Source organism: Meriones unguiculatus, chromosome 18 (assembly GCF_030254825.1).
Source record: "Meriones unguiculatus strain TT.TT164.6M chromosome 18, Bangor_MerUng_6.1, whole genome shotgun sequence".
In the NCBI taxonomy this organism is placed as follows: Eukaryota; Metazoa; Chordata; class Mammalia; order Rodentia; family Muridae; genus Meriones; species Meriones unguiculatus.
This window is the reverse complement of record NC_083365.1, coordinates 46,173,186-46,183,822: the sequence shown is the minus strand read 5'-3', so window position 1 is coordinate 46,183,822 and position 10,637 is coordinate 46,173,186.

Sequence of the window (10,637 nt, the reverse complement as noted above, 5' to 3'; positions counted from 1 at the left end):
AAAACAACCAGGGTCACACAAGAAGTAGACAAGAGCCCAAATCAAAGGTTTGAGCTGAGTTCAATCAAGATGAAGATTTGTGATCCGGCAACAAACGTGCTGTTTTAAGTCACCGAATTTAGTGCCAGTTCATTACGTGGTATGATTTATTATTATTGGAATGGTGAACTAATTCAGGCCCTTAAATGATGCGGCCATTTCACAGATGGAAGAGAGAGGAAGAACTCAGAGGATGTGAACTCGGGCTGGAAAGGTCGCCCAGTCAGTGAGGTGCTTGCCATGCAAGCATGAGGACCCAAGTTAGAGCCTTAGAAGCCACGTAAAACAGAGAGGCATGGTGTTTCACACTAATATTGCTGAGGAGGTAGAGATGAATGGATTCCCAAGGTGTGCCAGGAAGCCAGCCTAGTGCAGTTGGCAAATTACGAGTCAATGGGAAATCCTGTCTCGAAAAAGGTGAAAGGTGCCCTAGGAATGAAAACTGTTGGTTTCTGCGTATACCTCTATGCATGCCAATAAACCCCCACCCCACATGCACACCTGTGCACACACAGAAAGGGAAAAAAGAAACCATGTGGCCAATCCATGTGCATTTAATTTTGGAAAAGCATGGCATTAGGCTTAGACATTCTTAGGAAGTTCAAGATGAGATTAGGCAAAGTTATGGTAGTATCCTAAGTGTTAGTAGGAAAGAGTACATTCCAGTTCAGCAAGCCAGAGATGGAGGCTGAAGTTTAAAAAATTTAAAACTTTAAGATAGAAGTTAAGATTTTTTTCTCTTAATCATCCTTTATGGAAGGCATAATTGAAGGGGAAAATCTTGGAAGAGTGTCATATAATGAATTTCAAGTCCTAATAGAAATTATTTTGGATTGTAAACTATTTTGGATTAGCCATGCCACTGTTCCCCTTCATTAGTGTGGATAATTAAAAGTTAGCCATGTATCATTTTTCTTGATATTTGTGGTTATCACTGTGCCAATGACAGTGTGATCTGGATGCCATACAACTATTTTCCTCAGTTGAGCCTCTCACTGAATGACTCCAGTTTTAAAGGACTGAGACTTAATTCACTCTATGAACTTTGTCTTCATAGTTTCAAACGCTTGTCAAGAAGACCCAATGAGATTGCATGGCCGAGTAAATACTCATATTTAGCTTGAGAGACTTCAAGGTCATGTAACACTAAAGACATGGGACCAAGTGTCTGTATGCACAAGAGATTAAGGTTATAAAGAAGTCCAGGGAAATGATTTAGTCAGTAAATTGCTTGCTGTGGAAGCAAGAAGACCTAGCTCAGAACCTCCAGCACTTATGTGAAAAGTCAGGTGTAGCTGCATGCACTTGTAAACTCCACACTGGAGAGGTAGAGACAAGATGATTTTGTGGGCTTGCTTCAGGTATAGAGAGAGACCTACCTAGCTCCAGGTCCAGAGAGAAACTGTATCTCTAAAATTAAGGTGCAAAGTAAAGGAAGACACCCAAAGACTACTTATGGCATGCACAAATACAAATAAATGAAAATATATAGACGATTACAAATGATGGATGGAGAACTAGATCATTTCTGGCATATGGGACAGCTTCTAAGTTTACTTTGGGAGTGTATCTGGCAGGAGAAATGGGGGTTAGCCAGCCACGTTTGGAGACTTCATGTTGTAGAAGGCCACTCACAAATGTAAATCTACTTTGTGTGTTTTCTGCATTCAAAGACCCAGGGTTACTGAACTTTGTAGGAATGAATTTATGGATGTTTGAACTCAAGGTTAGAAATTTAGTTGCTTACCTGAATATTAATTTTTTTGGATGATAAAAGATGTCAGAAGTTGTTAGGTTGATTGGGATTAACAGGGTCACATTTTTACTTTGAATAGAGAAAATTGCATGTTTAGAAGAACAAATTTGTTTTTCCATTTTTTGTTGGAACATTGTGGCATTTAAAGATTTGCTGACCTATTCATCTCATATTCTCAAATTGGCCTGCTGTTAATTTAGGATGGAAGTATGCCATTGTCACTTCACGGCCATTCCCTCCATAGCAGGCACTCCTGGAGTTCTCTCTTTTCTCTTCATTTTGAGTTTCTTGCTAGTGAAACCAAGTAGTTAATTGTTCACTAAAAATACCATTAGAGACGTTGGTGAAGTCTGGGGCAGGTGGTGCTAGTGATAAAATTAGATTTCTTCCATTTAAGGTTCTGACAATATTCGGCCAAGGCATTTGTAATAAGTTTAAGTATTTCCTCCTGAAGAGCTTTATTTAATTAAATATTTACTTTATTTTTATTTATGTGTCTATATGAGTGTATGCCATGAAAGTAAAAAGAGGGCATCAAATTTTCGGGGACTGGAGTTACCCAGACCCAGGTGGTGGTAAGCCACCTGGGTGCTGGGAACCAACCTTGGGTCTTCTGCACAGTCATTGAGCTGTCTTCACTAATGAGCCATCTCCCCAGCTCCCCAAAATAGCCTTAGATGTTATCTGTCGTGTATGTGCTCAAGTGGTAGAGCTAAATTCACGTGTGACTTAGTAATCATCTTAAACATTGTGGTGATGCACAGAGGACAATAATGTGGGAGACAGCACCCTGAGGTCCTGTCATGTGTCTTTCACAGAAGCTCTGTGATGAAGGGTTACTGTAAATCAGGACACACCTGGAACATGGTACAGCTTCTAACATCATAGCCCCCATTAAGACATTTAAAAAGTATTTTCATGTGATGAGCCACTGAGACAAAAGTTAACTCTACATCCTTGGGAAAGTAACATCCAGAAGAAGGATCTCCGAAAACTTGGCCTGCTGGAGGCAGTTGGTGTTTTAAAATTCATCACTTTGCTTTCTTCTTCCCTTTGAGTACTATGGAGGCTGGGCGTCATTTTTCTATCCAGGGCAGAGGGAACATAAAGAGGAAACAGACAGCTTTCTCACTGGCTGGGGGTCTTTTGTAAGAGGAGAGCTGGGACTGAAGTGGAATGAAATAAACACATATGCCTTTGTTATTGATGTGTGGGGATCATAAATGCATTTCAACACTTTTTTTTGCTGTTTCTCCATAAGTTATAGCTTTTTCAAAATACTGTGAAGATTTCTTATATTAATAACCAATCTCTTACAAAATGTGGCTTCCCTGGCATTGCGCTACCTCCTCTCTAGATTCCATAGATTTGGGAATCAGTCCTGTGTGGAGGCATAGCAAGATGAGGTTTCTTTTTCCATTTAAGTGGTGCAGGCGAGATTAATGCTGTCACTTCCTCTGACTATTTTGGATGAACTCTTTGTGCGGTAGATGGCATTTATATCCTGCTGACGAATAGATGGTTATTGTATCTGTTGTTGCATTGTGATGTTATGAGTGTGGGCTCTGAGTCAGACTGGATGAATTGGAATCCTGGTCTGACCCTTAGCAACAACATAGTCTTAGATAACGCATTTGCACACTCTCTGTCATATTTCTAATAAAGATTTATAGTACTTATAGCTTTTGTTAAGAAATCAAGTTCTCTTGTAGCCCAGTTTGGCCTCAAACCTACTGCATAGCTGAAGATGACCTTGAACTTACGATCTTCCCATCTCTACTTACCAGGTACAGATTACAGGGGTGTACCACCATGCTCAGTTTTATGGGTGCTGGGGGTGGCATTCAGCACTTTGTGTGTGCTAGGCAAGCATGCTGTCACTTAAAGCTTCAACTCTAGCCCCCAGAATCTTCAGAATAATTTCTGAAGATTAAATGGGTTAATGTCAACTGTCTGACACATGATAAATGTCAGACAGAGGTGTTGGTGATGGGTGTCTGTACACTCTAGTGATAACATACCATGTGTGCATGCGGTGATGGAGGAGACTGGGCCCACCAACTCCAACTTCTTCCAGAGGTGTTGTCTACCTGATGGGTATTGAGCTGGCTTGCTTACTCCCTTTTCCTCCCCCTATCTCCCATATTTGTTTAATTATGTAAAACAGCATAAGTTTTAAATTATGAAATATGCCATTAAGTTGTACCTATTTTTATTTCTATTTCTCTCTGTTTTAAGACAGTTTTTAAGAATGTCATTTGTTGATTGTTGCTCTTAGAGCCTGTGCTGTTGATGTTCTGTTCAGGAAGTTGTCTCCTGTGCCAATGAGTTCTAGGCTGTTCCCCACTTTTTTTTTTCTAACTGATTTAGAGTATCTGGTTTAATGTTGAGGTCTTTGATCCACTTGGACTTTAGTTTTGTGCAGGGTGATAAATATGGATCTATTTTCATTTTCATGCATGTAGACATCCAGTTGGAGCAGCACCATTTGTTGAAGATGCTGTCTTTTTTTCCATTGAATGGATTTGGCTGCTTTGTCAAAAATCAAGTATTCATAGGTGTGTGGGCATAAGCCTTAACTGATAGCTTGGTTAATTGTCTCTAGGTATCATTGCAGAGGTTGCTGAGAGATCATCTTGTAGAAGTTTATAGTGTGTACTGAAAATGAAAGGATGACAAAAACCTCCCAGATGAAGGCATACTGGTTACTGGGTGAGTTATGTGGAGAGACAGACCTTCAGAGTGTCCAAGATGGGTCTGGTGATTTGTCATAATATTTTATAGTACAAATTCTAAGAGCATGCTCACAGACAGGTCAGAGTGTCAACTTCATCCTTTCCTATTTCTTTATGAAAACAGGCCTTCATTCTTGTCTCAGATGTCTCTCCTTCTCCAGTATGTCTTTCCTATGATGATTAATGTCTTCACATCACAACTGTCCTTGAACTTGTCTTCTATTTTATTGCCTTGTCACATCATCATCATCATCATCATCATCATAGTCCTCATCAACAACAGCAATTACAACAACAACAAAACAAATGCTCCCCACCCAACACTATAATCACTGAAATATGACCATTTATCCTATATTCATGGCTGCAAATGACTGAATGAGTACAACCCTTGTGCACACACTTTTGGGCCTTCAATGTCCTTTTCCTTTACTGTCATGTTATTTAACTACATCACCATTTTTTCTTTATTCTTGAAGATATTGATTATTACCCTCAACACTCTCCTTCCTTCCCCATAACTTCAGTGGCTTCCTTAGTCTTCTTTTTTTTCTCATATTTTCAGTCAGTTTATAAATCATCTTAGTAAATCATTTTAGTAAATGATTTAGTAAATCATTTTACTAAATCATTTTAGTAAAGTAAATATAACTATCACATTGATGAATGAATAAATAAAATGAAAAAAATTAAAATATATTTGCAATCTAGAGATAGCCATTTCTATATCTCTCATCTACTTATATGTCTCCTCTATTTTTCATCTATCTCTGTGTTTCATCTTCTATCAATTGCTCATGTATATGTGTATGTATTCATGTATGTAAGTATGTATATAACTATGTATCTATCTATCTTATAATACTCCTTTTAAACTAACTTTTCTTCAACATAAAATCTTTATTAATTCTTTAGGAGTTTCATACAAGGCACCTGATCACATTCACTTCCCATTTCTCCCAGGTCCACCCTTCCATTTTTGTGCTACCCCTCCCCCCACAAACCGCACAAAATCCAATTTGTATTGGCCATATACTCATTGGAGCACGATCAAATTCCTAGTGGCCTGTCCTTTAAAGATAACTGAGTCTTTCATCCCCATCCACCACCCCTTCCAGAAGCCATCAACTGTGAAGAGCTACACATCAGCATCTTCATGACAATTTAAAAGGACTTTCTTCAATATCCTCATGTCTGTATTGTTTCTTTTTTTGGGGGGGTTTGTCACAGACGCCTTTAACATCTCTGATTCTCAGTTATGAGTCTTCAGGCATTGATACCATTGCAAAAGAAGCTTCATTGCCTATAGTAGCCAGAGGCAGCAAGGATCATGATTTCCACATGGTTTCAGGGACCGTAGACATCATCTTGGCCTGTACAAGGCAACATGAACCAAGGACGCCAATAAGGCCTCTGATAGCAGTATGGACCATGGAAGTCTTTCAAGGGAAGCTTAACCTAGAGAATTAACTATTTTTTTAAAATTATTCTGGGTTCAGAAGCCCCTTCACACACCAATTTCAGAGTTTCAGGTCCTTTGTTCCCCAGATATGGTGCACACTGGTTGCTGCCATCTTTACTAGACCTATAAGATAGGATAAACATACTGAAATCTATACACCTAAAGAAGATAAACAAGAAAGAGGAGCTCAGGTAAGATGATCAATCTTCACTTAGGAAAACAAATGGGATGGACATTGGAAGTAGGAGAAAACAAGTAACAGGACAGGAGCCTACCACAGAGGGCCCCTGAAAGACTCTACCTAACAGTATCAAAGCAGATGCTAAGACTCATAAACAAACCTTGGGCAGAGTGCGGGGAATCATATGAAAGAAGGGGGAGTTAGTATGACCTGGAGAGGGCAGGAGCTCCAAAAGGACAAAATATATCTGGGCACAGGGGTCTTTTCTGAGACTGTTTCTCCAACCAAGGACCATGCATGGATATAACTTAGAACCCCTGCTTGGATATAGCCCATGGCAGCTCAGTATTCAAGTGGGTTCCCTAGTTAGGGGAACAGGGACTGCCTCTGACATGAGCTCAATGGCTGGCTCTTTGACTCCCCCCCCCTGCCGAGGGAGGAGTAGCTTTGCTAGGCCACAGAGGAGGACATTGCAACCAGTCCTGAAGAGACCTGATAAGCTAGGATCAGATGGAAGGGGAGGAGGACCTCCCCCATCACTGGACTTAGAGAGGGGCAGGGAGGGAGGGTGGGGTTGGGAGGAAAGGAGGGAGGGGGCTACAGATGGGATATAAAGTAAATAAATTTTAATATAAAAATAAAAATTTAATTCATAAATTTATTTATCCAGCGTACATTCTGATTGTACCCACTCCTTTCCTTCTTGCCTTACCCTCCCTCCCTCTTCCCCTACCCCCACCCCTATTCCTCAGATGAGGGGAGCCCCTACCTCTAACCCACATCAGCACATCAAGTTGCATTATGACTGAACTGATCTTCTTCCTTTCTGGCCTAGAAAGGAGGTCCCACCAGGGGGAAATAATCAAGAAACAGGCAACAGAGTCCATGTCAGAAAATGAACTATTCTTTTCTTTTTATTCACAGAACCCTTCTCCTCTTGTCCCTCCCACTCAGCCTCTTCCCCCTGTCCCCGTCCTCCGCAGAATAGGGGAGCCCTCTCACCAACCCACCTTAGCCCATCTAGTTGCTTAAGGACTGAACTTATCTTTATCTTTGAAGCTAGGTAAGGCAGCCCCAATTTTTATCTTGTTGCTCAGAGTCAGGGTGATCATGAGATTAAACACTGTATCTAAGGGCAGGTCCTATGCAAGTTTTGGGCTACGGTACACTACCCTACCCTCAGAGCTGGTGGCCCTTCAGTACCCCAGACACGACTATTATGCAGCATGAGCATGAACAGTAGCAGCAGCAGTAGCACCTCCATGCTGTGGGCCAGGCCTTAGGGCTCAGCAGCTGCACTGGCCTAAATGGTGGAGACTGGGTGAGACAGGCCTGGTGGTGGCCCAAGCTTCCTCAACATCCAGAAACTGACCCTACCTGGCAATGACATGCTTTGACCGTCTTGGCCACTGTCACTACCTCAGCATCTCTAGTTCTGCTTCTCTCCTCACACATTCTGTCATCTTTCCTATTTCTGACTCTCATAATCATTTATTAAAATGGTGCTGTAAACTACTGTGTGTCCAGACAGCTTTACATGCAATTACTTACTGCGATGAGTCATTGATCTGGTTCAGGCTTTCTGAAACACTGCAAATACGGGGATGTTGCTGAGACTCATCTCAGATACCAGTAGTTGCCCAGAGCCAGGGTGATTGTGTGGCTCCACTCTGTTCCCGGCACGACCATCGTGCTTACAGCCCACAGGCAGTCCTGTGACCTGTGCTCTCCTCTCCCCAGCAGGCTGAGCAGCATGGTCAGAGTGACCACACTGGCCTGAGCCTCCCGGTAGCCTGAGACTGGCCCTACTTGGCAATGGCGTGTTCCTTTGTCTGCCAGAGCTGTGCTCCCATACCTGTCACCACCACTTTGCCATTAGACCCGCTTCTTTCTGCCCATGGGTCTGTTCTGCCACCTTCTTCCCTCTAATTCTTATAAAACATTTTTATTAAACAACATACAGAGTCTGTCTTCTCATATGACTATGTTTTGTCCCACACTGGGTTTGAGGGGAGATCCAGTTCTTGTGGGCATTTTCTAATGGTTGACCTTTGACACCTTTCTCTTGGCATCATGACTGGTCTTCACTCTCCTAAATACAAACTTCTGTTTTTCTTCTGCCTCATCATCTTATTCTTATGTGTTGTATTTAAAGATGTCTGAGCTGCATGACTGGCCAGAGTTTACAGGCACAAGCTTTCATTGATAGCACAGGCCTGTCTTTCCCCTTTGCATCCCCCCTCACACTTACAGCTCAAACTGTGGGTGAGAGTATGGTTATGAACACAGGCTTTGGATCAAGTGCCCCAGACTGGATTTCAGCTTCTCACTTAATATGTACTTCAATGTCCTCATCTCCACTCCACAAAATTGCTGCAAGTGATAAACACATTAACACCCATTTCAACCACTCAAAAACAGTTGTAGGGTTCACACTACTTCAATCCATCTTCTACACCTACATTCTTGTTGACATTATCTCGGCTGAGATTCCTTGTTCCCAAACTGCCTCTTAACTGATACTGCCTACACTGTTTTATGCCCCTGACTCATTCTTCTCACAGAGCGAGATTTTAAAAATACAAATCTAATGAAAAGCCAGCCGACACCTTTCAGCAGTGCCCTGTTGGTCTCAGAGTAAAGGCTAATCTCTTTTCCTTGATCTATGATGCTCTTTAAGATTTGGCTCTTGTCCCTCACTCCAGCCTCTCTCCTGCTACTAGTGCTACTCCAGTTAAAGCTGTGCTCATGGCTTGGGGAAATGGCCTAGTTGGTAAACTGTCCACCAGGCAAATAGAAAGAACTGAGTTCAGATTCTTAAAATTCTTTAGAGAGCCCGGCATGGTAGCATGTGCCTGTGCTCTCAGTGTTGGGCGTGTGTGGAGACAGGAAGGTGCCTGAAGCTTACTAGCCAGGTAGCCAGGCCAATCCATGAGGTTAATGCTCAGTGAGAGGCTGTCTCAGCAGATAAAGGTGGGAGTGATCAAGGAAAGGCACCCAACTTTATGTGTGTGCATGTTGGCATCCCAGGAAGAGCAGTTACACACCTCGTTCCATGGAAGATGTAAGCTGTGTGTTTAACTTTTCTGTTTTCTCCAGGGCTTATGTGTGTGCACAAGGCCTCTTTGCCCCCTACAGACATAAAGGAAGGCATGATTCACCTGTGACCGAATAACTGCCAAGAAGCAATTTAAGGGAAGGGGTTTATTTTGGCTCATGGTTTGGGGATGTGATGATGATGGCTTGTTGGTGGTAGTGGTAATACTCCACATGGCAGGAACATGAATTGGCAACTGCTTGTTCATGTCTTAATCAACTAGGAAGCTGAAAGAGGACAGGAAATACAGATGCCTACCTGGCTTACCTGCAAGGGACCCTCTCACTACCCTAGCAAGGCTCCACCAGAACAGCTGGGGAACAAGTGTACAAGTATATAAGCCAGTGGGGGTGCCATTTCACACTCAGACCATAGCATCCTATTTTCTTCACTACTATAATATTTCTCATAAAAAATTAAAATGCTGACATTGTTTTTATTTTAATAAAACAGATAAGGAATAACAATTTATGTCCTTATTTGATCACAAATGCTAATCTAGCTGCCATCCCCATTTATGTCTTTTCCTTTGCCACAAAATGCTCTGAAAGACTTATCAACACTCACTCTCTCCAGTACTTTCTCCTTGAAGAATCTATTGGCCCACACTCCCTGGGAAATGATTGTCAATACCAGTCATTTCCATGATGTTAAAGTCAATCAGTGTTCATTTCCCGGTCTCCGTTTTATCTGCTCTGTCAAAGGCGCTGGCAAGTATTGGTGTCTATTTTCCTCGAAATGTTTTTTATCATTTGCTTCTGGGAATCCACCCTCCTGTGGTTTTGCTTTTTCTGCTCTGCTGGCCTTTAATTCAAGAGTGACCAAAGGCTCAGTTCTCAGATGCTTCCTTAATCTGCATTTTCTCTCTACAACCTTAGTAGACTCGAAATACCCATTTATGCCTGTCATCTCACCGTTGACTACCAGAGAAGTGCTTAGAGGACTCCTGTCTTCTCACCCAGTGATCTGCACCAGACTGCACCTCCTGCATCATGATATATGCACTGGATTGGCATAAGGCAAAGAACTATGAGAATTGACATGCCATTTTCTGGCGTGTAGACATCTCCCCCTCCCTATTTGACTCCAAAGGTGAAGTTGTCAGATGCTCAGAGTACCTGAGCTTGAGCTATACCAGAAGCTATATGGGACCAATGCTTTGAGATGAAGTCTGTGTGTGTGTATGTGTGTGTGTATGTGTTTGTGTGAACGAACACTTTTCTCCAAAGCAGAAAGCAAAAAATATTCCACAGTATTTTTAAGTTGTAAGTACACAGAAAAAAAAATAGAGATAGCAGAAAAAGGATACTCAAGCATTGTTTTGGAAAATGCGGTAGAGATGAGAAAGCATTGTTGTCTTAGCAGAC